Below are 27962 nucleotides of genomic sequence, written 5' to 3'. Positions count from 1 at the left end.
CCCTGTGACATTCTCATCCTCCCAGCAGGGAGAGCCCGTCCCAGCTGGTGTCAAGAAGTCAAAACAAAGCTCCTTCTCCGTGTGCTTTTCTTCCTCAATGGCTGAGACTGTAAAGTCGTCAGGAAGCATGGTCTAGTGCTCCAAGCTCCAGACAGCCGCCTGACCTCTGTCCTGGCGCCCTGGTCTGGCCTGGGCCAGACACCGCACCCCCGGACTGTTTTCCCACCTGCAAAACAACCCTGGCCTCTCTAAGCAGCATGGCCTCTCACTGCAAAAACACTGCTCCTCCCTCGTCTGGCAGCTGCCAATTTAGGAGCTAGCCTACCTTCAGGAGAGGAAATCTTTGGGAGCAGGGAGAAGAAGGACCCAGAAGAAAGTAAGAGAAGGGGTAATTGTATGCTTTGAGGGCCGTGGGACCTGAGGGGAAATGAAAATTTGAGGGAGTGTTTCTCACCTCTTCGCCTTTCCATTGTCCTGGCCCTAAGGTGGAGGAGCCCTGGTGGCACTGTGCTTAAAGTGCTCGGCTGCTAACCAAAAGGTTGGAAGTTTCAAATGCACCAGCAACTCCATAGAAGAAAGATGTGTCGGTCTGCTTCCGTAAGTATTACAGCCTTGGAAACCCTATGGGCCAGCTCTACTCTGTCCTATAGGGTCGCTATGAGTTGTGGCAGTGGGCAATGAGTTTGGCCCTGAGGTGTAGGGTCTGGGCGATGGACCCCGGACGGTACCTAAGCCATTTCCCTTTGTAAGGGAGTGGCCTGATGCTCAGATAAACAGGCCCATTGTGGCTGGCTGGGGGGTGTCTCTGGGGATAGGCAGAGGCGGTAACACCTTCATCAGAGAGGTGTTTATGTAAGCATTTGCTTCCCTTCCCCCACCCCACCCCTTAAATAAGCAGGCAGTTTCCTCTGCCACCGCCCCTCACAGCTGGGCATTTCGCTTCCCTCAGGCTGGAGGCTGACTTCTCATCTAGTTTCAGACCTCACCTTCCCTCGGTGTGTCCGTCTTCTGCTACTTATGAATTCTCTTTTCAAACCTGCCTTTTATATAAATCCTGAAAAAACTGTGCAGGAAAAACCTTGTGTCACCGTCTGTGCCAGCTGTGACAGGGCCTCTGGAGCTCAGAAGCGTGAGGTGAGGCCTCGAGGCTGGGCGAAGAATGGGCCCTTTCAGTGACCCTCTACCAGGCTCTGGTGAGGATTTTCACCTGACCCTTAATCCACCGCCAGCCGCCCTAGCCAAGCACACCGGGTGTGGCTGCTTGCAGTAGGTTGGAATCGTCCCTGGCTTTCTTGCCTCAGACAAGGGAGCTCACGCACCCCACCACTGACACCAGTCTTAGGGCATCTCATTCTTAGGGGGAGGAAAGACTAATAGCAGCCATGATGGAGGAGTCCAAGTATTGGAAGAAACCAGAATCCTTGCTTCAGAAAGTCAACCATTTAACACGATTGGATGGGCCCTTTGATAACACCTCAGCTAGCTAGGCTTCTCAAGCCTAGTTGCACATTAGAATCCCCTGGAGTAGCTTTGAAAATCCGCAGTACCCAGGCCCTCCACAGACCAATTAAATCCAAATCTCTGGGGGTGGGACCAAACATCAGCCAAGTGTGAGAACCACTGATCTAAAACAACGCCCCCATTTTGCAGTTTGGGAAACAGAGACCCAGAGAGGGGAAGTGATTTGCCTAAAGTTATCTCATTAGTTGGGACAGCGCCATGACAAGAACCTGGGTCTCCTAACTTTAAATTCGCCCCTCTTCCTGTTCTGTTTTCCCTTTTTGGTTGCTTTAGGAGACTATCGTCTCGGCACACATTAGAATTATTTGGTGAACTTTTAAAATATATGACGCCAGGCCTCACCCCCAAAATTCTGATGGCTTAAGTATTTTTTAAAGTTCCCCAAATGATTCTAAAAGGCAGCCATGATTGAGAAGCTATGCTTGTAAGGCCAAATCACTTCAGAAAGAGCAAGAGAGACAGAAAGGAGGAAAAGAATGCTTATGGAGGTCAGGGAAGGGGAAATTTTTGCAGTAGGAGGAATCTTGGGATCTTAAAATAAATGGTGCTTGAGCTGGATTTGGAAGGAGTCATGGGATTTAGATACAAGGACATGGAAGAGGCTGTCCCTGAGAGGGACCAGCATGAGAAGAGTCCCAGAGGAAGGGACATGGGAGAGGGGAGATGTCACAGTTGGGAAATGGACCAAACAGGTCATCTGAACTAGGTCAACTGACAGAAGCCTTGATGCCACGCACACGAGTACGAACTGAATTCTCTAGGCCAGTGGTTCTTGAAGCTTAAACGCACATCAGAGTCACTCAAGGGTTTGCTAAAACGCAGACAGCTGATCCCCACCTCAGAGGTTCTGATTCTGACTGTCTCCGGTAGGGCCTGAGAATTTGCATTTCTGTGCTGCTAGTACTGCCGGTCCTCTGAAGACATTTCAAGAATTACTTTAAGAATCTCCCCACCACATGGGAGTTTTAGTAAGATGGAGGGAGAGAAGGGGCAGTGCCGAGCAGGCTGGAAGCTAACTCAGTGGCTTGGACTAGAAGTGGCAAATGAGGGCCTGAAGGAGAGCTTGAGCAGTAGGACTGGGGAAGGTCAGACAGCAATCAGAAGTTGAGTACCCAGATCTCAGTGATGACTGGATTTGGAGGGAGGTGGAGGCAGAGCAAAGTCCCTGGATGGTACAAATGGTTAAAGTACTTTGCTGCTAACCAAAAGAATGGAGGTTCAAATCTGTCCAGAGGCCCCTCGGAAGGTAGGCCTGGAGAAAAACCAGCCATTGAAAACCCTACAGAGCACAGTCTACTCTGACGCACGTGGGGTTGCCATGAGTTTGAGTCAACTCAGTGACAACCGGTGGTGTAGAGGCACAGTCCAGGGTGAGTTTGCATTGGAGACTAAATACCCAGGTTGGTGGTAGTTCAATTCATGGAGCAGAGGAAGCAGGAAGAGGAGCAGGGAGTGGGGGGATGCAGTAGGAAGGAGGGGTCCCTGGAATATGAACACTGAACCTTCGTGTACCAAGACCATTGGACCAAGGGCTCAGGCCTAGGGCACGCCAGAATGAGGAAGGCTTATCCTGCTTCCTAAAAGTCATCATTTCTGCCTAAAACTCTTACCCTCTGGGGGTGGGAGTGGGGTGGGCGTCAGCCAATGTCATCCTCACGCAGCCCACAGAGCTTGGGGCCTGTTTCCCATCTGATCACCAGGAAGACAGAAGGCCAAGGTGCAGCTTGTCAAGTCAAAGCAGAGAGAGAGAGAGGAAAGAGTCAAGCACTGTTAGGTTACTCACTCTAAAACTCAGCTTGGCCCAAGCCCTCACCTTTCATCTGCCTGCATGGTCTCAGACTGTGTTCCCTGAAGCCATGGTTCTCAATCTCAGTTAAACATTACAATCACCTGGGCAGCTTTAAAAGCTCCAAACACCTGGGCTGCACCCCATCCCAATTAAAATAAACTCGCCAGGGTGGGGCCCAAGCATCATATATTTTTAAAGCTCCTTGAGTGAGTCCAAAGTGTAGCCAGGGTTGAGAGTTGCACTGAGAGAGTGTGAGCAGGCAGCCCCCCAATAGTGTATTTATGAAAATGGCATTTCCTCTCTAAGGAAATGGTTTGAATGTGTCTAACACCCACCATCCTCCCACTCCCCGCCCTCATCACCGCCCCTTCACCCCACCCCACCCCACCCCACCCAGTGATATGGAAACTGGTCAAGGGACAGTTCTGGCTTTTAGGTCTGGGCCAGGGGCTCTTCCCCATGGCTATAGTTCATAGAGCTGGAGGCTACGTCCTAGAGGGGGCATGAGGCCGATGCCCAAAGTCCAAGTAGGAGGTCACCCCGAGGAAAGGACTAAAATGGGGGGAGGAGGGGATAACGTAGGGGGAGGGATGAGGCATGGTTCAGAGCCAAAACCAAGAGGGAGGTTTTGAGGAACAAAGAAAGCCCTGTGGGAGGAATAATTTCGGCCACGCCAGCCACCTCCCACACCCACTCTTCCTGGATCCTGGTACTCACCGACAGGGCCCATCCTCCTCCCTGACTCAGAGATCTGGAGGAGGTGCTGAGAGAGCAAAGGGCTGGGGGACAGAGGATGAATAAAATCACGGGGAGGAGGATCAACTCCAGGGGCATAGCTGGATTGTAGGGGGCCTGAAGTTTATACAGGGGGCATTGATGGTTCAGTGGTAGAATTCTTACCTTCCACGGGAAACCTGGGTTTGATTCCTAGACAACACACCACATGCTCAGCCACCACCTGTCTGTCAGTGGAGGCTTGCGTGTTGCTATGATGCTGAACAGGCTTCAGCAGAGCTTCCAGACTAAAGACAGACTAGGAAGAAAGGCCTGGCAATCTATTCCAGAAAACCAGCCAATGAAAACACTAAGGATCACAACAGTCCAATCTGCAACTGATCGTAGAGATGGTGTAGGACCAGCCAGCACTTCCTTTCATTGTGCATGGGGCCACCATGAGTCAGGGGCCAACTTAATGGCAGCTAACAACAACAATGACAACAAAGCTTATGCAATTTGGAGGGCCATCTTTAAGAAAAAGAGTACAAAATGACCAACACAACACGAGGTCCAGGACCGTGGAAGGAGCCCACGCAGGTGAGGGGCCCTGCTGTTAAGTCACATCAACTTCACAGTAAAGAGCCCTGGTGGTGCTTGGCTGCTAACCGAAAGGTATGTATGCAGTTTCAACCTACCAGCTGCTCCATAGGAGAAAAGGCCTGGCAATCTGTTTCAGTAAACATTACAGCTGCAGAAACCCTATGGGGCAGTTCTATCCTGTCCTATAGGGTCACTATGAGTCAGAATAGACTTGATAGCACACAACAACACATCTCACAGTAAATCCACTTCTGCAACACGTTAACATTTGTGATAAGATGTTTTCTAAGGGTTTCGTTTCCAAATCTTGTTGAACCTCTCAGTGTTGTACGTTGTGTGGTCCTGCAACAAGTTCTGTGATCTTTGAGATGGCCTGTGCACCTGGGGAGCCCAGCTGTCCATTTTACTGCCAAGGAAACACAGTGGCTCACCCAACACAAGGCCCATATGCCCGCCCCATTAGCACCTACTACGTGCCAAGGGCAGTGCTTTGCTGTTGTAATCAGGTCCCATCAAGTTGATTCCAACTCATGGAGACTCCAAGTGTGCAGAGAGCTGCTCCATAGCAGAACGCAGCATCAGGTTTGGAGGAAGACTCATTAACAGCCTGCACTATGCAGATGACAACCTTCCTTGCTGGAAGTGAAGAGGACTTGAAGTACTTACTGATGAAGGTCAAAGACCACAGCCTTCAGTATGGATTACACCTCAACATAAAGAAAACAGAAATCCTCACACCTGGACCAATAACCAAATCACAACAAATGGAGAAAAGATTGAAGTTGTCAAGGGTTTCATTTTACTTGGATCCACAATCAATGCCCATGGAAGTAGTAATCAAGGAATCAAATGACACATTGCATTGGGTAAATCTGCTGCAAAAGACCTTTTTAAAGTGTTGAAAAGCAAAGATGTCACGTTGAAGACTATGGTGCGCCTGACTCAAGCCATAGTATTTTCAATCGTGTCACATGCATGTGAAAGCTGGACAACGCATAGGGAAGACCAAAGAAGAATTGATGCCTTTGAATTATGGTGTCGGTGAAGAACATCGAATATTCTCTGGACTGCTAAAAGCACAAACAAGTCTGCCTTGAAAGAGATACAGCCAGAGTGCTCCTTGGAAGCAAGGATGGTAAGACTTTGTCTCACGTACTTTGGACATGTTTTCAGGAGGGACTGGTCCCTGGAGAAGGACATCATGTTTGGTAAAGAAGAGGGGCAGCGAACGAAGTAAAACCCTAGAGAGAAGGACTGACACAGTGGCTGCAACAATGGGCTCAAACAGCAACTTATATGAGGATGGCACAGGACAGGGCATTATTTTGTTCTGTTGTACATAGCGTGGCTATGAGTCGGAACCGACTTGACAGCACCTGTAGGGTTTTCAGGGCTGTGACCTTTCAGGAGTAGATCATCAGGCTTACTTCCAAGGTACCTCTGGGTAGGTTTGAACCAGCAGCCTTTCGGTTAACAGTCAAGGGCTTAAACATTTGTGCCACCCAGGGACTCCAGCAAGAGCTGGGCTAGGCGTGGCAAATACCACAGTGACTCAGGCATGGTCCTGGCTCTAAAAATAAAAAAGATCTCTGCCCTCGAGGAGCTCCAACTCTGATGAGGAGGCCCACAGGTAAGCAGGTAATTACTGTTCACAGGGTGTAGGAACAAGGTGTACATGGGGCCTGTGGGAGGAAGGGAAGAACTTGCCTCAGGCAGTTAAGGCAGGCTTACCAGAGGCGGCAACAGGAGAAGTGAGCCTTGAAAGAACCTGCCTGACGTCACAAGATACGGAAAGTTGTTCCTGCTGAGGGAACAGCCACAGAGACAAGACTTATTAAGCACCTACTGGGTGCCTTGGAGCCCTGATGGCACCGTGCTTAAGAGCTTGGCTGCTAACCAAAAGGTCAGCAGTTTGAATCTACCAGCTGCTCTTTGGAAATCCCGCAAAGCAGTTCCACTCTGTCCTATAGGGTCACTAGGAGTTGGAATCGACTTGAAGGCAACTGGCTTTTTTTTTGAGGGTGGGGGGCGTGGTACCTACCAGGCCTTAACCTAAGCGTTACATAGAGTAAATCAATTTTCTGCACAGTAAGCCCATAACCCAAACCAACCCAGTGAAGCCCATAAAGTGGGGTCTATTATTACCCTATGGGGTCCTGGTGGCACAGTGCTTAAAGCGCTTGGCTGTTAACTAGAAGTTCAGCTGTTAGAATTCACCAGCCTGTCCGTGGGAGAAAGACGTGGCAGTCTGCTTTTGTAAAGATTTACAGCCTTGGAAACTCTATGGGGCCGTTCTACTCTGTCCTATAGGGTCGCTATAAGTCAACACCAACTCATAGACTGTGGGCTTGTTTGTTTTTATTATTATCCCTATTTTTTTTTTTTTTTATAGATAAGGAAGATGAATCACAGAAAAGTTAAGTAGCTTTGCTCCCAGTCTCACAGCTATTTAACTGGTGGGAGCAGTTGTTAAGAGCTAGAGCTTCTAACCAAAACGTTGGCAGTTCAAATCCACCAGCCGCTCCCTGGAAACCCCATGGGGACAGTTCTACTCTGTCCTGTAGTGTCGCTTTTGAGTTGGAATCGACTCAACGGCAATGAGTTTGGTTTTGGGGGGCTTAGTCTGGCTCCAGAGCCCACATGGGCACAAAATTAAGAGGCGACAGCTTGGAGCATGTGGGAAACCACTAGGAATTCAGTGACTCACGCTCAGGAAGTAGCAAGGAGGCCAGCGGAGAAGAAGGCTGAAGAGGCCAAGAAGGGCAGGATGGATTCTAAAGAGCAGGCAAAGGAGTTTGGGTTTGAGCTATAAGAGGCAGGGTAGCTATGCAAGAGCATGTTATGATCAGCTCTAAGCTTTAGGATGGCTACTCTCTGTAGAAAATGGACTCGCAGCCATCAGACAGAAGCCAGGGACTTCCAAGGATATGACTGCAGAGTCCTGGCAAGTACAAATGGGGCATCAACTGAGACTGGGGGGCCAGCATGAAGCTCTTTTAGCCTCAGAGACCTGCTTTACCAGCCTGGGAAGGTGAGGGGTGGGGGTGTAGTAGCTTTATGCCACAAAAAGTGCCAAGAGACCTGAGTTCAGTGACCACATTGCCATTGGCCACCTTTGTGAGCTTAGTTAAATCCCTCCACCTCTCTGAGGCACAATTTCCTCATCTGTAAAGTGGACTTAATAGTTCTAGCTCTGCTGGACTCACTTGATTTTTGAGAAATTCAAAAAACAATGTATGTAACAAACGGCCCACAAGTATTGACAGTAGAACGAAGGCTTAAAATGTCTTCAGAATTAACTGGTAGCCCATGGAGACCAAGGGCTTTATTTTCTTGAATTCAAGTGGTTTCCTTTGCCTTGGCAACAGACGTCACACTCCACGCCTGTCCCTTCCTCCCACCTCCACAGGACCCACCAAATCCTCTTGATTCTTTAAAGCACAGTCCAAACGCTACCTCCTCCACGAAGCCTTTCTTTAAGCCCCCAGGATAGAGATAAACTCTTCCTCCCCCCAAAAAAGTCATTTGTCATTGAATCAATTTTGACTCATGGTGACCTCATGTGTGTCAAAGTAGAACCATGTCCTGTAGGGTTTTCAGTGGCTGATTTTTCAGAAATAGATCACCAGGCCTCTCTTCCAAGATACCTTGAGGTGGATTTTAACCCGAGCGTTAACCGTTTACACTACCAAAGGAGTGCTACTTCCCAGCTCTTCTGACTCTCACTTCTGTCTATCTTTGCTTTAGCTGTAGTTGTTTATGTATTCACTCCCCATGTGCTGCCTGAGGGGTGGTGCTTTTCTTATTCCTCTTTGGAGCCTCCATTATGTTTAATGTATAAGCCAGCACAAAGGATACACTCAGTTGATGTTTGGTGAATGGTTGAAATACAGAGTGAATGGGCTGTAGTTCCACAGAGAAGTCTGAGAAGGCAACAGAACTTATCCAGTAAAAAGGGCAAGAGAAGTTCTCTGCCACGGCATGAGAGCGTCGGAGGCATGAAAAGTTTCAAACAGCCTTTCAAATTCTACTCTTCTCCAAAGGCACACAGAGAAATCATAACAGTAAGAATAACTGCATTTGCTAAGAGTTACTGAGCACTTACTGTACGGCAAGCTGTTAAGTGTTTTACTTACTACTCACAACAACTCTACAAGGAAGCGACGTGGCTGTCCAGCACCTAGCACAATGCCTGGCACAGCCGTGGCGCTCAGTAAACTCAAAAAAGGAATTACAAATGAAGAAACTTGCAGTTACATAGTTGCTGGCAGAATCAAGATTCAAATCCCTTTGGCTTATTAGTATTTCGTCTTGTTGTTGGGTGCCATTGAGTCAATTCCAATTCATAGGGACCCCATGTGACAGAGTAGCACAGCACCATAGGGTTTTCTAGGCTATACTCTTTACAGGACCAGGTCATCAGGTCTTTCTCCCATTGACGCCCTGGGTAGGTTTGAACCACCAACCTTTTGGTCAGCAGCCGAGGGCTTAACCATTGCGCCACCAGGGCTCCTTACTACTTCATATGCTAGCTCATAAAAGAAAAGATGACAGGTTGTGGGCACTGTGAAGGGGAAAGCAGGCTTGTTGAGGAAAGGTCCCTGTCTGAGTTGCTAGGGGGCTGAAGTCTGAAAGGCCAGGAAGGGCCCCTGAATGGGTAGTCCTGCTTGGCCAGCCCTCCCCAGTATGAAAAGAGTCAAGTACGAGCCAGGACCACCGTCCCTCAGAAGACAAGGGACGATTATAGAGCCCAAGACTATCAGAGTGCAGTACATGAAGAGTAACTGAGTTTATTCAAGACTTTTCCAGCATTGCTTCCAGAAGGAGCTGCACAACCAGTCATATTACAGGGACCATGCTTGCCAGAAGCCTTGTTTATAAAAAAAAAAAAAAAAAAAAAAGAGTGGAATGGATCTGGGGTGTCCTAAACCAACCCATTTAAGATATGTCCTCCTCTCCCTTGGCTCAACTGGTTGAAAGAAGATGGGACACAAGACAGAGAGGATGTGAATGTTGTAAGAAGACCCACAGCCTTGGCCTGGGGGAGTAAGAGCAAAACAGATCCTAACCTGACTCATTCAGGATCCCTCCACTGCCATCTGACAGCTGGTAACTGCTTCCTGGGAAAATATTTACCAAGGAAGAAATGGGTCATGCTTCCCCTTCATACCACAGGGACAGGAAGAGGGGCTGCAACAGCCCATAAATCCCAATGACTGTCTGTGCTTATCACCTCAGCTCCCCGGGTGCCCCAGAGGGTGTGAGACAAAGGTGTCAGACACCGAAAAAGTGTGACAGAACCCAAGAAGCACCCAGGAGGTCGCGTCCATAGGAACACGTGTCTATTTGTCACCTTTATCTCTAATTTTTTCTCCATTTGTTTTAAATTAACTTGCTCTCTGTCCTTGTTTTATCCCAGACATCCTAAAGGACCCATGGAGAGCTGGCCTCTTTTAATTTTTCCCCACTTCACTAGACAAAGAGAAAGGGGAGCTGATATAATGGACGTATCTAGCAAACTGTCGTGATAGATCTTAAATCTTAGGAGCAGAAGTGTCCACGGGCAGTAAAAACCAGCATTCAGGGACTCCTGGTTCCAGTCTCAGTTATGTTGCTTCTTCTCTGGAGAAGCAGCTAGACGTATTGAAGTGCGTGTGATGTCAGGAGCCAGAGCAGCCGGTTCAGCCCTGGTATCGGCATGTATTCGCTCTGTGACCTTGTATAGTCCCCATAACTTCTCTGAACCCAAGCTTCCATATCTATAATTTTACCTGCAGCACAATTTTCTGTGATGGTCATGTGCCAATAGATTTCCTATGAGGAAATACATATGAAAATGCTTTATAAACAGTACAATAATGCAGCATTGTTGATTTATCTAAGCCAAGGAACTTGGCCAAGCTTCCCACCTATAAAATGGGTATAATAATCTCTGGTTCGCTTCCCTGAATTTGGGAAGACTGAAAAGATATTTGAAAAATTGCCTAAGATCTTGAGTCTATTTTCCATTTCATCAACATCTAATCAATCAGAAAATGAAAAACTCCCCAAAACTTGCTTTAGTCTTTAACAATGATTTTAAAAGAAAAAAAAAAACCCAACCCGTTGCAATTGAGTCGATTATGATACCCTCAGGCAAAGCATCCAAGATGAAATCATTTTTAAAATATCACTTTCTCATGCTTTAAAAAATTTTTGATACATGTACCTAGCTTATCCTGTATATGGCTTCAGTGAAAGTGACCCAGCCCCAACAATAGATCCATAAAGTATGACTCAGAGAAAACATGTATCAGAAACAACTCAGGAAGGTGTTAAAAAAAAAAAAAAATCCAGATTCTCGTGACTCAATCAGAAAACAGTGGTGGGTAGGGCTCAGGAAATCACAACGTAACAAGGTTTCTAGGGGACTCTTCTGTACACAAAAGTTTGAGGGCCACTAATCTAGAAGCCCTATAAAGTGCTACAGAAGAGACACATCAACCTTCTGTCTTTATATCCTTTAGCAGACAATCCCTGAGCCCTCCAAAAGAAGAGGCTTGGGTACATAGAAATCTGTTGAAGCTTCCAAGGCCCCATACCCACAGCTGATTCTGGACAAGGCAGATGGGAGAGGCTAGAAGCAGCCCTGTAGGCGAACCCTCTAGACCTGAGTCTAGACCACAGCAGAGGTGGGCACAGGAAGTACAGCTGGTACATGATACTGAAGTAATAAACAGGGAGACTACGCCCTGAGGAAGGGAAGTGGGCTGCAGGTGACATCGGAGTCTAGATTTCCGGGCAGCGGACCCAGGTCACAGGAGCCAATGTTAGAGGGAGACAGAAGTAGGAGACAAGCAGATCATTACATATTTTTGGCAATAAAAGAGTCATCCTAATGACTTAGATATTTCATTCTTATCCATAGCTAGCTATCTCTACAGTTTCTGGGGACAAATCTCCAACCTTGAAGACGCTGGAAGGAACCGATGCATTCTTGGGTGTTAGTTGACCTCAAAGTCAAGACTGCTTAAACAAATCCCACCAGTGTCGCCAATTCTATCGAATCAGTCCAGGGAGGTTGAGATCATCCACTTCTGACACCAAATGTGTGGTAGGTAATAAATTCCACTCCACATAACAAATGCACCCTGTGGAAATCTCAGCTTCCCTTCCCTGGTCAGTTCAGATGCCAGCTGCCAGCACAGTCCTTCTCTCTTTCATCCCCATGCACCTGGGGCTGGCTGGGTCAGCAGTTACCAGCTCCTTCTCTGTCTCATTCTCATTCACCTAGAGCTAAGTCAGTACATACCAGCCCCTTCTCTGTTTCTTAGGTACAATAATCTATTGGAGTGACTCACACACTCCAGGGAAAGGGCTACCTTTAATCTAGAAGAAAAAATGATACAAACATATAGGGCAAGATTGTCGTCTCAGAGCTTCCATGCCCCCAGGGGATATGCTTATCCACCTGAGAGCAGATGTTTCCTCTAACCACCCAGGAAGCTCCAATGAGCCTCTGTCTTCCAAGGCTTTTATTGCCCTCACCATGTGGCCATGATCATGCGTCCAGAGACTTAGTCAGCATCCGGCCCCCAGGTGGTCCCTCTTGGTCTGGCCAGCCCTGACTCATTGGCCTCAGATGAAGTCCGGCTCTCCGGAACCAGGACAAAAGGCCAAATTGTTTACTGCAAGGGGGTCCCACACCTCTCATGACCCTTGGTCAGTCTACTGGCTGACAAGATCCTATGACCTTTTCTACTTGGTGTTACAGTTGTGTATGAAAATGTCGTATTTCCCCCATGAGGCTGACCTCCCACTTATTCATCAAGATGTCTGGAAGCTTACTGTAGTCCATAATGATTGCTCGCTACAGCTTTTAGTCATCTTATAGGAATGTGGTGAGGCTCTGCAAAGGAACAAACATTCCATTGGTCACTTGATGGCAGCCACAGCCCCTGCAGTGAGAAAGGAGTATTGTCTCCATTTCACAGATAAGGAAACTGAGGCTCGAAAAAATTAGAATAATCTCCTAACTCTCATAGGTATAAAGATCATGAATGGGATGCCAGGTCTTCTGGGTCAAATTTCCTTCCACTACGATTTTCTCACTAAGATTAAGTCTCAGAAATTTGGCTTTTAAGATACCTCTAGAAGTTTTCTTCTTAGGACCTTCAAAATCTGTGGCACTCTTCCTTCTTATTATCTAATATTTACTACTGAGCATCTACCACATTTTTCTGGCTGAGCTGAGTGCTGTAGGAGATGCAGTGAAGCGTAAGAAAGGGGGGTACTGACCCTTGACACACTTATTGCTCATCTGGCGGGACAAGGTCTCAGTGCATAAAACAGTACATGTCAAGTGCCAAATGCCCTGATGGCAATGGTTTATTCCATAAGGAGACGAGAAGGCAGAGGAAACTATGGGCTGAGGTAATCAAGAAAAAGAAGAAGAGATACGGACTAACACGTATTGGACGCCTGCTTTATACCAGTTTTTTACACATAACTGATCCAATTCGCTGTAACCAGCGCCAGCAGAGTCCGGCTGATGTCCCTGGAACCTTATGTTTCAATGTGCTCCAGAAAACTCCCAATGCCTGCCTCTGCATCTCTGGACCTGAGGGCTTTTTCCAGAACTGGGGTAGTCCTGATGAGCTAGGAAATTAACACTGAGAAGTTGACAGCCTCTCAGCCCTGGTGGCGCAGTGGTTAAGAGCTTGACTGTTAACCAAAAAGGTCAGCAGTTCAAATCCACCAGCCACTCCTTGGAAACCCTAGGAGGCAGCTCTACTCTGTCCTTTAGGGTCTCTATGAGTAGGAATCGACTCGAAGGCAACAGGTTAGGGTTTTTTTAGGGAACAGTCTTCAATGACTGAGAGGAGTTGGTGTTTAAATACCCCAACTCCTTCACCCTTGAGGGAGGATAATTTTTGAAGTAGGTGTTTTGCTCCCTTCCAAGAGTTTCTCCCATGAGATTAAGCTACAATTGCCCACAGGGGTAATGAACTCTTTACTGGGCACCTTACCCAAAAGGTCAGCAGTTGGAATCCACCAGCCACTCCTTGGAAATGCTTTTGGGCAGTTCTACTCTGTGCTATAGGGTCTCTATGAGTTAGAATTGACTCAACGACAACGGGTTTCGGCTTGGTTTCACTCCTCCACCTGTGTTCCCTCCACCTCCCAAATAAACCACTTGAACTCATCCTTGTCTTAGCAGAACCCAAACTAAGATATCCTCATGCTTCCCATGAAATAGATTAAAATTGCACCCACCTAACTAATAAGAAAACGAAGACTTAGAGAGGTTAAATAACTTGCCTAAAGTCACACAGTGAGCATGTAGTACAGCTTGGGGCTGAACCCACATTCCTCCAACTCGAAGTCCATGTCTGTCCTGTTAGCATACTGACGGAATGACACAGATAAGCATGTCGCTCGATCATGGGGACACTGTTCATCCCTCCCCCACCCCAACTTCATTCAGGAAACTGGAAACTTGCCCCAAATCAAGGCTAAAAACTAGACCAATAACTTGGTCTCACTCCGTTCGTATTGATTCGTATTTGTTTTAAAATGTCTTAGTCCCAGCTTTCCCTGTGAAATAACAGGAATGATGTTAACAGGAGGGAAACAACACAACCACACAGGAATCCTGGAGTCCACCTGTGAGGGTAGGTACAAGCCAATAAACAGAAAGATACCCTTTTTGGCATGCAGAACTACTGAGACAATGTGTACACTGTCTCTCCAGATGCATAGAAAATGGCACTTTCAGCCACAGTTCCAATGTGTGGCAATTTTTGCAAATCATTTGGATTGAGGTAGCATGCAGGCTGTGTGCTGGGATACGTCTGAGTGAGTGGCTGGATGTGGAATTTTACTGACAATCGAAATCATGGTTGGGAAGCTTGAAGGCTTTGCTGCAGCTCAGGGAGCTGTGGATGAACCCAGGTGAAGTTTTGGCTCATTGAAGACGTAGCTTGATACAAGTTTTGAGCAAAATAGAATTATTATGGACAGGAGCAAATGGATGGAGTAAATTACATGAGATCAGCCTAACCTTATTGAAAGTCTAAGATAAAGTTTCTTCTATTTATGTCTAGTGTTCCAGTTATCTATTGCTACAGCACAAACCACCTCAAGATCTAGTGGGCTTAAACAAACACCAGTTTATTATATCTCATGATTTTGTGGGTGAGGAATTCAGGCAGGGCTTGGCTGGGTGACTCTGTTACATCCAGCATCAACTAAGGTTACTGGGAGGTATCCAACTGGTGGACGGGCTGTTCTGAAGGGTCTGAGATGGCTCCATTCACATGTCAGGTACGTTGGTGGGAATGGCTGGAAGGCTGGGCTCAGCTGGATCTATTGACCAGAGAACCTAACCTACAAGTAGGTTCTCTAGTGACCTCAGAGTTGTTGGACATCTTACACAGCAGCTTAATATTACAAGAGCAAGTCTCCAGTGAAAAAGGTAAAAGCTATATGGCTTTTTATGATTTAGCATTGTAAACCACATAGAGTCATTTCTGCCATAATACTTAGTAAAGCAAGATTGTGAAGACTAGCCCACCCAGGTTCAAGGGGAAGAAGAGGCTTAGATCCAACCTCTCAGTGATAGAAACCAGTCGCCGTTGGTATGACTCCGACTCATGGCAGCCCCATGTGTTATAGAGTAGAACTTCTCCATAGGGTTTTCTTGGCTGTAATCTTTACAGAAGATGATTGCCAGGACTTTCTTCCGCAACACCTCTCGGTAGATTTGAAATGCCAGGCTTTTGGTTAGCAGTTAAGCGTAAACCATTTGAACCACCCAGGGACCAATGGTAGGAGTTTGTAAAATTGCGACATCTGGTTTGGGTTAGAAGCAAAAAATGGAAGTTGGAACCTGAGGGTTTTCCCTGAATCTTGAGATTATAGCTGTAGTTGCTTTGTCAGAGGTTTTCACCTAGGGAGTGGACAGAGTAGGATCCATGAAGGGAGTGATCTGGTTTGGCTAAAATCCAATCATGGCTCTCATTGACAACAAAAACCAGCTCCACAACAGACCTACAGAAAATGGCTCACAGGGATCCCGGAGCTACTGATGCAGCGCCTCCCTGCCCTCCTGACAATGCTCCCTGCTTCCAGCTTTGTTTAGTTTGCGACAGCCCTGAGCTCAGCACTGGCAGACATGACGAAAGCAGCTGAGTAAAGTGTTTCACGAGCTCTGGGCCGCTGGTCCCTTGGAACTGAGAAAAAGGGAGAAGACCAGTGTAGAAGGGTTTGGCTAATTGGAGCGTCCTAGCAATGCACAAATCCAGCAGGCATCAGGAGCCTGAGAATTAGTGCCTGGTATTGCTCAACACATCAAAATCTATAACTGAGGTCAGCTCCACTGGGCACTCACTGAGGTCTGCATCGCCAAGGCAAGGCAGCTCTGTGGGCTTTAGCCTGATGCCACGTTGATCACTGAGAAGAGAGAAGAAGCCCTGTCTCTGACACATCTATGTATCAGTGCCTGGCACCAGTATGTCCTCAATAAAGGTCAACTGAGCAAATAAACCTGTCGATTCCATTGAGTATCCCTTACATGTAATGTGTGTGCTCTATTTTTATCTCTTGCTATATTAAGAGACCTAGAAATGGACTGAGACGGGGGATTGGCAATGAGAGGAAGGAAGAGGAAAGGACTTGATGGTGCTGGAAATAACTTTCTGGCCTTGAATTGTGGCCTAGCCTAGTGGCTGGGAGTGGTCTGACCTTAAAGACAGCCCCTCGGCCCTGAGATCTTTATTCAAAATGAATTTGAAATTTTTATATGGTCCTAATTGAACTCATTATTTCCCTCCAAACATGTATAGAATTAATAACTAGATGGATGGATGAAATTAACCTTTATCAGGAACTTAAGATGCAGCTGACATTTCCCAGGCACTTTGATATGTATTAATTCATCAGTCCTTACAAAAACTCTATCACTTAAAGTACAATAAAAATTATTTAAAAAACTCCAAGGATTAGGTGTATTCATTCTTATTTTACCATGGAAGAAGCTCAGAAGGAAATGAAGTGAAAGCCTAGATTTGTCTATCTCCAAAACCCCTTTTTATTGTCACGCAACCTCTAAAGTGATCTACAATCACCACCTGCCCCATCACATGGGCTAGAAACCTTGGGAGCAACGTGGACGCCTCCCTCACCTCTGTATCAGCCAGCAGACAGGTTCCATTTATTGTTTATCTCCAGTGTTCTTCCACCACTCATTTCATTTCGGGCTCCTCTCTCATTGCCTTTGTCCTTTGTCACCTGGGCTATTGTGTCAGCCTCCTGGCCAGTCCTTTTGTCTTAACTTCCTCCTATACACCCTCCACACCACAAAAAGAGAAAGCTTTCTGCGATATACCCAGTCCCAGTGCCATCGAGTCGATCCCGGACAGGGTAGAACTGCCCCATAGAGTTTCCAAGGAGCACCTGGCTTTTGGCAGTTCTGCAACATAGATCTGATCAAATCAGTCTTTTTCCCATAATGTCTCAGCCACTCGCCCACAAACTACAGGATAACTATAAATCCTTGAGCCGGATATTCAAGGTTTTCCATAATCTCCTCTTGATCGACATTTCCCATGTCATCTACTACATTTCCTTTCACCACTGTTTCACAAACTGGAGTATGTGAAACCTTGACCATTGTTCTGGGAGGGGAGCGGAGGGGAGGGGAGTTCTATATAACAATTTAAAAACTTTCTATCTTTGTGTCAGTGGTAATCTAAAGAAAAACTTAAAGTAATATACACACAACACACACACACATACACACACACACACACATATGGAAACCCAGGTGGTATAATGCTTAAGAGTTCAGCTGCTAACCAAAAGGTCAGCAGTTCAAATCTACCAGCCACACCCTGGAAATCCTATGGGGCAGTTCTACCCTGTCCTATAGGGTCACTATGAGTTGGCATCGGCTCAAAGGCAATGGGTTTGGTTTTTTGGTTTGGGTACATATATATATGTATATATAAAACAAACCAAACCCGTTGCCATCGTGTTCATTCCTACTCATGGCAACCCTATAGGAGAGAGTAAAACTGCCCCATAGGGCTTCCAAGGAGCGCATGGTGGATTCGAACTGCCAACATTTTGGTTAGTAGCTTAACCACTGCACCACCATGTATATGTTTCTTTCTGTTGTGTTTGGGGTCAGACGAGTCAGAATTGACTAGATGGCACCTAACAACAACAACGTATAAAACTCAACTGCTACTCAACCTGGCCTCACTATTTTAATCTCTGTATTATTTACATTTGTGTTTGTAATCTCTGATGTCAAATAATGAACTGGAGTGATGGTCTTTAACTTTTAATGCAGTTTCTCAAACTGGGGTCACAGAACCCAGGTACAAGGATATTTGCATATGAGTCCTCAAGTTCTTCTCTATCCTGCAGCTGTACTACACTGGTACTGGAATACAGATCAGATCACAAATTCCATTTTAGCCTCATTCCTGCCTCAACACCTTCACTTATGTTGCCTCTTTTGTTTAGAATGCCTTTCCACATCTGTCATGGGTTGAATTGTGCTCTCAAAAAATGTGTCAACTAGGCTAGGCCCTGATTCCTGGTATTGTGTGGTTGCCCTCCATTTTGTGATCTTACATAATGATCCCATGTATTGTAAATCCTAACCTCCATGATGTTAATGAGTCAGGATTAGAGGCAGTTATGTTAATGAGCCAAGACACAATCTACCGGTTTAGATTGTATCTTGAGTCAATCTCTTCTGAGATATAAAAGACAGAAGTGAGTAGAGAAGAGAGGGACCTCATTAGCACCAAGCAAGAAGAGCCAGGAGTGGAGTGCATCCTTTGGACCCAGGGTCCCTGTCCTGGGAAGCTTCTAGACCAGGAGGAAGACTGATGACAAGGACTGTCCCCCAGAACCGACAGAGAGAGAAAGCCTTTCCCTAGAGCTGGTGGCCTGAATTCAGACTTCCAGTCTCCTAGACTGTGAGAGAATAAATTTCTGTTTGTTAAAGCCATCCACCTGTGGTATTTCTGTTAAAGCAGCACTAGATAACTAAGACAACATCCTTCGCACCAGCCCCTACCCACCATACTGCCCCCCTCCCCCACCTTCATCCTGCATATCACTAGGGACCACTCTGCCTGGGCAGAGCTCCAGATTCTCCAAGCTGGAATGGGCATTGTAGGTCATCCAGTCGATTGTATCATTTTACTGCTGGGAAAATCTATGCTCAGAGACGGGAAGTAGCATACAGGGTCTAGAACCCAAACCTCCTGGCCCTATGTATGGTGTTCTTTTCATATTTTGTAACATACTGATCACTTTCCTTAAAGTTCTCTCATCCATTTTTGCATTGAGCCCCTAGAATGGCTGCCTGCAGCGTGGGCCCTTAGCTTCCCTATAACCATGACTGACAGAACCATAGAGCCACAGTATTACCTGACACATTCCTATGTCTGAAGCACAGTAATGGAATATCCCATGGGATCTGAATGTTGGAAGCATTTTGGATTTCTGTATTTGGGCAATGGAGGCTTCCAGTTGATGCCAGTCAGTCCCCACTCACTCCAAAGAATCCCAAAATTATGTTGATTTACTGAATTTACTCTAATGCTCCAAAATCAATTTTTTAACATTTCTGCAAACCAGAACATTGTATAGAGGCAATATAGCAGCTATCTCAGTGCAGTGAACTTAGCAGATGTTCAACAAATACGAGCTGAATGAATGGATGCCCCATAGGCTAGGACAGAACACCTAACTGCCAGTCCAATTCTTTAATTAACTGGGCATAAAACCTTGGAAAAATCATTTCCCCTCACTGAGCCTAAGTTTGCTCATCTGTAAAATGAGGCATTTGAACCAAAACATCTTCTCTAAGATAAATCCTCCGTGCTCTAAAATTCTACAATTTCCTAAAAATGCTAAATCCATTTATGCTATTGGTATCAAAGGAAAAGAAAGGTAGAATCTGATATTTATTAACTGTTGTTATGATCAGCATCATTATAGGTGCTTTCAGATCCATATGTATTTTAATCATCTTAACTAACTGTTGAGGGAAATTCTGGTATGTTTGTTTTTGCACTTGGGGCAATGGAAGCTTATTAACTCAGGACAACTTCAACTTCCAGCCATGAAAGAATAACAACTGCTTTCAGACAATGAAAAACAGGTAGTGCAAAACCGTGATCCTTGAGAGAAAGGATCAATGAGGTGAGCCCTAAAATAACCCTGGATTTATGCCTGGAGGCAATTTCCAGACCACAAAAATAGTTTGGCAGCTTCACTAAGCTGAAGAGACAGAGGTCTGAATTTGGGGAAGCTGAGATGGCTGAAAGTTGAGGATCACAATTCCAGAAAGGAAGGTGCTACTCAGAAAAAAAGCACCAGAAATCTGTAGAGATATTCACTTCATTCTTTTCTGAGTGCCAGGCCACAAAACCAGGTCAAAAAAATTACCCAAGAGTTATAAGCTGAACAACCCAGGGCTCCCACAGGTGGGGAAATAGCCAAAGTGAAGATTCTTTGGTGGTCCCCTGGGGCATTCAATGGAGACCACAGAAAGGTCACACTATAGTAATATGGCTGAACTATCCTTTGAGTAAAGGCTACTCTAGACCTGCATAAAACCAAACAAAACCCAAACCTGCTGCCACTGATTTGATTCCGACTCATAGCGACCCTATAGGGCAGAGTAGAGCTGCCCCATAGGATTTCCAAGGAGTGTCTGGTAGATTCAAACCACTGACCTTTTGGATAGCAGCCGTAGCTCTTAACCACTACACCACCAGGGTTTCCCAGACTTACCATAAAAAAATGAAGTGTAAAAACAGAACTCAAAGGGATCAAATTGATCCATGAGTAACTCAACAGACTGCCAAAACAAATCCAGTGCTCTTTAACAGAAGACAATGAAATCCAAATACTTAAGAATATAATACTTACCGTGTCTATCATCTAAAAAATTATTACTAGATCACATCAAAGAGAAGGAAAATGTGACCCATAATCAAGAGAAAAATCAGTCAATAGAAACAGACCCAGAAATGAGGTAAAAGACGTACGAATATTTCAGTAACTTGACAAGACCGCATAAAGAGTCAGTAGGGAGTCCAAATTTAAACGTAGGTCTTCTGACTCTTTCATGTAGTGCTCTTTCCATTACTTTTGCTCACCATTCTCTCTGTATTTGTGACGATTTATAAAATTTTATCATTACAACTTCAGTGTAATTTTCCTACACATCTGGTCTGCATTTTAGGATCTGTAAGAAGCCTGCAGAGGTAGACACAGATCTGAGGCCTGTGAAGACCAGTCTTTGACCAGGAACCAGCACTGACCATCCTTATGATCAAAATTTCAACAATTCTGCAGCAGAACCCCTTTACCACCACTCCCCACATACTCACTATAGCACTTACATTGGGATTTCCCCACGGCCAGTCTTAGGTCTTGTCACTGATCTGAGGAACTCTGTCCTCAGGGCCTGTGGCTTAAGGCAGCATAGAAGACAGTGTATGGACAGTGACTGTGAGCATGAACCAGGAAAACAGGCCTCAGTTTCAGCCCTGAGTTGGCAAAAAATTAAGCAACGGGTTAAGAGAACACAGAAGTCCCCACCGGCTGCTGTCAGCCTGCTGAAAGGTGCAAGCCCCAATGGCCCTCCGTCCCTCTCTTCTCCATTGCTGGGGGCATGTGCTTCATAGGCGTGCTGCCCACAAGTGTTGGTGAGAAAATAGTTTAAGGAGCAAAGACATAGGGTCACCTCCCAGGCTGGGGGTGCAGTCTTCCTCCCTGCAATTTACTATACAAGTTGTTACCAAAGCAAATATCAAAGCCCTGCAATTTGCTAATTACAGGCGGGATCCTGGGCTTGTGGATCCAATTAACCACTTGTTCCTCATTTTCTGTGTGTGACCTGCCAACTGCACTCACAATTACCGACTTGTTTTTTAACTGCCCTGTGAGTTGACTGACTCACCTCCAATTCACTCCCACTAACACCTCCTCCAGATGGCCTTTGGTGTCTTTTTGCTTTCCAGGTTCCCCCTACTCAACTATTATCTCTCTTTTTATCACAGGCCAGTGTCTGGTCTCCCAGGTTAGGGTTCCTACAAGATTTCCTGGTCTTGCTCCTGGCCTGGGCTTAGAGCCTGGAAGGCAGGAAGTAGCTCCTGTTAGCCTAGGCATCTTGCCTAGCTCCCCCAAGGAAGTCAGGAAGCTGTGGCCACAATCAGTCTCTGCTCCCAGACAGTCTCCACAGAAGGAGCAAGGAAAATTACAGCTTCTCTGGAGCCAGCTCCTGCTCACAACCCCCCCATCAGTGCCTCCCTGGCTTCTTATCTTAGCTCAGGCGAGGGCTGGACCCAGAGAGATTTACTGCCAGTCATGGGGAAAGACGTCTCAGGAACCATCAGCATTAGCTCGCTATGGAGAAACAAACTGAAGAAGCAGAAAACCTCCCATGACTTTCTGCTTCATTAAGCCAGCTACCTGGCAAGAAAAGAATTTCCAGCAAACTTTCTGATGGCTTACTAGGTCAATGGTCCCTACCCTTACTGAGTCACAGGCACCTTTGAAAATCTAATGAAAGCTCTGGACCTTCTCCAGCAAGAAATGCTCATATTCATTCATCCATTAATTTATTTAATCCTTCCACAAATATTAAAGAACACCTATGTGCCAGGCATTCTTCCAGGCACCAAGGACATCAGTGGACAAAAATGACAAGAATTCTTTCACTCATGGAATTACATTCGAGCAAGGAGAGACAAGCAATAAATAATAAATGTAATAAATAAGTAAAATGTACAATTTGCTAGAAATTAAGTGTTACAGAAAAAAAAAAACTTGAGAGAAGGGTTAAAGAAGGTCAGTGAGGATAAGGGTTATATTTTTTTTTATTTATTTATTCATTTATTTTTACCAGAAAGCAGCAAGTAAAGTTTTAGAAGTCTAACCAAATCCAGAGGAACTGTAGGATTACATTTTTAAATAGAGTGGACAAGTTCGTCCTCATTGAGATGTGAAATGTGAGCAAAGAATTGAAGAAAGGAAGAAGGATAGCCATGTGGGGATTGGTGGGCCAGCCAGAGGGAGCAGCCTGAGGACAGGGCTGTGCCCAGCTTGTTTGAGGAAAAGTGAGAAGCTCAGTGTGGTTAGACTGGAGAGCGACGAGGAAGGCTGTGGCAGTGGAAGATGAAATCAGAAAAGCAATGGGGGAAGAGAACAGATATCACATAGGGTCTTGTTGGGCATAAGGACTTTGACTTTCACTCTGTGTTACAGCAGGCATCAGTAGCGGGCTCCGAGCAAAGCGCTGACGAAGTCTGATTGAGACTTTAAAACAAACTTTGTGGTTGCTGTAGGGAGCGAACAGTCCAAGTGAGACCCAACGGTGGCTTCAACCAGAGTGGTACCAGAGTGGAGAGCAAGAAAAATAAGTCTAGATAAATTTTAAGAGTTGAATCAAGAGGAGTTCCTGATTGGATGTGGTGTGTGAGAGAAAGATGTAAGGCATATACACATAATTTCCCATACAGTTCACCTGGTTTACCAAACCCCTAAAGCCCATCCCGGGATGCAGATAAAGGGCCCTTTATCAAAGAAGAAATGAAAAGTGGTGACGACTAGGGAAGTAGGCGGAAGGACTGGAGTGAGTGGAGACGGGGAGCCTTAGCTGATCTATAATTTTCATTCCTTTTTTTAAAATATATGTTGTTGTTGGGTCGATTTTGACTCAGAGCGACCCTATAGGACAGAGTAGAACTGCCCCATAGGGTTTCCAAGGCTGTAATCTTTATGGAAGCAGACTGTCACATCTTCGTCCCAAGAAGCCTCTGGTGGGTTCAAACCACCGACATTTTGGTTAGCAGCCTGGCACTTAACCACTGTGCCACCAGGGCTCCTTAAAAAATGTATAAGAAATATTTATAGCAAATATGGTAAAATATTAACGTGGCAATCTGAGTGTTGGATGTCTCTTATAATATTTTCTGTATATTTCATACATATGTATCTCAGAATTTACAAAAGAACTACTTATCTCAGGGTTCAGAAGACCCCCCACTTGCTTTGTCAATGTGGTGAAGAGATGGCAACAGAATCAGCTCCGCTAGTAATGCTGGTTGTGACGTCTGGCTGGGTGCTGGGCAGTGGGAGTACTTCAGTCCTCTAACTTTCTTTACTTCCCTTCCTGCCAGAAGCTCAGAGTCCAAGGTGAGAGAAGTCAAGAAGGAACACAAAAACCGCAGCACGGCAAGCACAGAGTCCAGAGAAGGAAGGGAGTAATGGGAACTGGGAAGACTGCCTCATGGCGAAGGCAGCCTGAAGCAGGCTCCAGGAGAATGGGCAGGTTGGGACTTGCTGAGGGGAGGGAAGGTCCTTGCAGTGGGAGGCTACTGCATGAACAGAGGTACAGCAGGGAGTCGGTGCAGGGCCCAAGGGAGCTGGTGAAGGCCCAAGGGGGCTAGTGAGGGCTCAAGGGAGCTAGTGTGGGCCCAAAGGGGTTGGTGAGGGCCCAAGGGAGCTGGTGCAGGGCTCAAAGGGGCTGGTACAGGGCCCAAGGGAGCTGGTGCAGGGCCCAAGGCAGCTGGTGTAGCACTCAAGGCAGCTGGTGTAGCGCCCAAGGGAGCTGGTAAGGGCCCAAGGGGGCTAGTGAGGGCTCAAGGGAGCTAGTGTGGGCTCAAGGGAGCTGGTGAGGGCCCAAAGGGGCTGGTGAGGGCACAAGGGAGCTGGTGCAGGGCTCAAAGGGGCTGGTACAGGGCCCAACGGAGCTGGCGCAGGGCCCAAGGCAGCTGGTGTAGCACTCAAGGCAGCTGGTGTAGCGCCCAAGGGAGCTGGTGTAGCGCCCAAGGGAGCTGGTAAGGGCCCAAGGGGGCTAGTGAGGGCTCAAGGGAGCTAGTGTGGGCCCAAGGGAGCTGGTGAGAGCCCAAAGGGGCTGGTGTAGGGCCCAGGAGAGCTGGTGAGGGCCCAAGGGAGCTGATGAGGGCCCAAGGCAGCTGGTGTAGCGCCCAAGGGAGCTGGTAAGGGCCCATGGGGCTGGTGTAGGGCCCAAGGGAGCTAGTGAGGGCCAAAGGGAGCTGGCACAGGGCCCAAGGGAGCTGGTGCAGGGCTCAAAGGAGCTAGTTAGTGTAGGGCCCAAGGGAGCTGGTATAGGGCCCAAGTGAGCTAGTGTAGGGCTCAAAGGAGCTGGTATAGGGCTCAAGGGAGCTAGTGAGGGCCCCAGAGAGCTGATGTAGGGCCCAAGGGTGCTAGTGAGGGCTCAAGGGAGCTAGTGAGGGCCCAAGGGAGCTGGTGAGGGCCCAAGGGGGCTGGTGCAGGGCCCAAGGGAGCTGGTGTAGGACCCAAGGGAGCTGGTGTAGGACCCAAGGGGCTGGTACAAGACCCAAGGGAGCTGGTGCAGGGCTCAAGTGAGCTGGTGCAGGGCCCAAAGAAGCTAGTTAGTATAGGGCCCAAGGGAGCTGGTGCAGGGCTCAGGGGAACTAGTGAGGGCCCAGAAGAGCTGGTGTAGGGTCCAAAGGGGCTAGTGAGGGCTCAAGGGACCTAGTAAGGGCCCAAGGGAGCTGGTATAGGGCGCAAGGGGGTTGGTGAGGGCCCAAGGGAGCTAGTGAGGTTTCAAGGGAGCTAGTAAGGGCGCTAGTGAGGACTGGAGGGACCTGGTAAGGGCCCAAGAGAGCTGGTAAGGGTCCAAGGGGCTTGGTGCAGGGCCCAAGAGAGCCGGTGTAGGGACAAGGGGGCTAGTGAGAGCTCATGGGAGCTAGTGAGGGCCCAAGAGACTGGTGCAGGGCCCAATGGTGCTAGCGTAGGGCCCAAGCATCTATCTACTCTACAAAGGCCCATTTTAAGGAGAGCAGGTAGCTAAGTTCTTTATCCCAGGTACTGGCTGGAAGATGCTTTCAGAGTCCTGCAGTCCCATCAGTGGGGCCGAGAGGGCCCAGGTGTGGAAAACCGTGGTTCCAAGACGGCAGCAAGCTGAGGTCGCCGCACACCTGCAGATAAACCAGCCTTGGAGGCCCCAGGGATTCAGGCAACCGATGGTGGGAGGGGCCTCCTCTCTAGCCCTGGGGGAGACCTCCTTAGCAGCAGGAGGCCCAGGAGGCTCCCAGCCAGCTCCCCCTCCAGCACCCTGAGGCCCTGGTCCCTGGACAACAAATTCCTCACAATCTTCAGACCTGTCGCTGAGCCTGGGGGCAGGTCCCCAGCTGCCACATGTTACAGAGACTTGCTGGCTCACAGTTCTGATCAGGTGCCAAGAGGACTATTTCCCAGGCCGCAGCTTTAACAAACCCATGCTTTCTAATGATTAGTTTTTGCCTCATTAAATAAAAAGGGGGAAGAGAAACCAGTGATGACTCCAGCTTATAACACCCCCTTCCATTTATGTGCGTCTCTCTTCAGAGAAGCCCCAGGTGCTCTGGATATTATTGTATATTTTCCCCTCGTAATATCCCTGAGATCCCCAGGGGTGGTTATTACCATACCATTTTACGGATGGGAAAAGGGATGCTGGCTGAGGTTCAGCCAAGTGCGCAAGCTCTCTCGGCTAAAGCAACACACAAAGAACGATCATTTACTGCCAACTTTACAATAGTGATTAACACAGTTTATTTTTTACAACAATCCTATAAAACAGATAGTATAACACTCATCTTACCTATGAAGACAATAAGATCCAGGTAAAGGAGCCTGCCTAGAGTTGTATAATAATAGTTGTTGTAGTCATCAAGGAACCCTGGTGGTGCAGTGGTGAAGAACTCGGCTGCTAGCCAAAAGGTCGGCAGTTCGAATCCACCAGCTGCTCCTTGGCAACTCTATGGGGCAGTTCCACCCTGTCCTATAGGGTCGCTATAAGCCGGAATCCACTCAACAGCAACAGTGTTGGTTTGGCTTTGGTTCAGTAGTAGTAAACGCAGAAGCTAAAATGTATTAAGCACTTACCATATTCCAGGCATTTTACATTTACTAATTCATTGGAACTTTCTCTACCACCCTGCAGAGTATTCATTAGTAAAATCACCACTTGGCTGATGCCAAAATTGAAGTACAGAAAAGATAGATAACCTGCCCAAGGTGACACAGTGAGGAAGCAGCAGAGCAGGTACGGGAAGCCACAAAGGCTCTGCGTGTCCCATCCCACCAGGCTGCCTCTCAGTTTACCCATCTGAAGGAAGACTGTCCTCTGAGGGTTGGACTGTAAAAATGTCACTGAGAAGGCCTGGGAACAAGGTGATCAGGTAGTGCCCCAGGACGCTCTGTGCCTAATCACTGCTATGAAGGCAGCAAGGTGGGGGGACACACCTGCTGTACTCTTGCTGTGTGCCAGGCCCCTCGCTGTGTGGGCAGGTTCTGGGAGGGACCGTGGGGGAAAGGATCTTCCTGCCTGTGTGAAAGCAGGTAAAAAAAAACAGCTGGTTGTTAGTCCCCAGGTGATACACATGGCTAATGCCCTTGGCTGCTAACTGAACGGTTGGAGGTTGGAGGTTTGAGTCCACCTAGAAGTACCTCAGAAGAAAGACCTGGCAATCTACTACCAAAAAAGCCACCACTGAGAACCCTCTGGAGCACAATTCTACTCTGCCGTGCATGGGGTTACCATGAGTCAGAATCGGCCCCACGGCAACTGTTTTTTTTTTTTTTTTTTGGTAGGGATTGTTAGCACAAAGGTAGTGGAATCCAAAAGTAAGAACTAACTGAGAGAGACACTCAGGCCAACGAGAAGCGAACTTGCTGTGGGGTGTGTATGGGGGTTGTTGTTGTTGTGTGCCGTGGAGTCCATTCCGACTCATAGTGACCCTATAGAACAGAGTAGAACTGCCCCATGGGGTTTCTAGGCTGTGATCCTTAATGAGAGTGCATAGACAGGTCTTTTCTCCCACAGAGCGGCTGGTGGGTTCGAACTGCCGAGCTTTCGTTAGCAGCTGAACCCTTAACCATTCCCTTACCAGGTCTAACCTTGTGTATGGGGAGGGGGTAATGAATCTGGCTCCTCCACGTCCCAGAGAAATGAGCTCCCAAACCATTCTAGAACCTTCGCTCGCACTGCCCTCTCCCTAAAATCACCCTTTCATGACTCATCCCACCCCTCATGCTTCCGTACCAGGAAGGAGATGTCCTAGATGGGGACACAAACCCTGACTCCTTGACAATTAGGCTCAGGCTTCAGAGCCGGTCCCCTCCACCAGCCTGACATACTTCCTGGGGCAGCAAAGCCGACACCAGGCCCCTCCCCTGGGTTGCCAGGGAGCCCTTCCTGAGGACAACAGGAGGAGAGCTGACAAACAGACGACATGTCCGAAATGGACAGCACCGAGACAATTCATAGCCAGTGTTAGCCACACCG

General features: G+C 47.3%; 2 long non-coding RNA genes across 12 annotated transcripts in view; one reads left to right on the top strand and one right to left on the bottom strand.

The window, feature by feature from the left end:
* LOC111751432 (uncharacterized) overlaps window positions 1-27962 on the bottom strand; it is a 125804-nt gene that overhangs the window by 57578 nt on the left and 40264 nt on the right. The gene's annotated exons all lie outside the window — the stretch shown is intronic.
* LOC111751433 (uncharacterized) lies at window positions 34-27226 on the top strand. 2 transcript variants are annotated; one of them, XR_010318431.1, is made up of 4 exons: window positions 34-376; window positions 486-597; window positions 23824-23975; window positions 25499-27226. It is a non-coding gene; the product is annotated as an uncharacterized LOC111751433 (long non-coding RNA). The 2 variants fall into 2 exon arrangements; XR_010318427.1 differs by having other exon boundaries at window positions 23824-27226.

This window comes from Loxodonta africana, chromosome 1 (genome assembly GCF_030014295.1).
Source record: "Loxodonta africana isolate mLoxAfr1 chromosome 1, mLoxAfr1.hap2, whole genome shotgun sequence".
NCBI classification, from domain to species: Eukaryota; Metazoa; Chordata; class Mammalia; order Proboscidea; family Elephantidae; genus Loxodonta; species Loxodonta africana.
The sequence above is the reverse complement of the archived record's forward strand: the minus strand, read 5'-3'. Positions and strand labels throughout refer to the sequence as shown.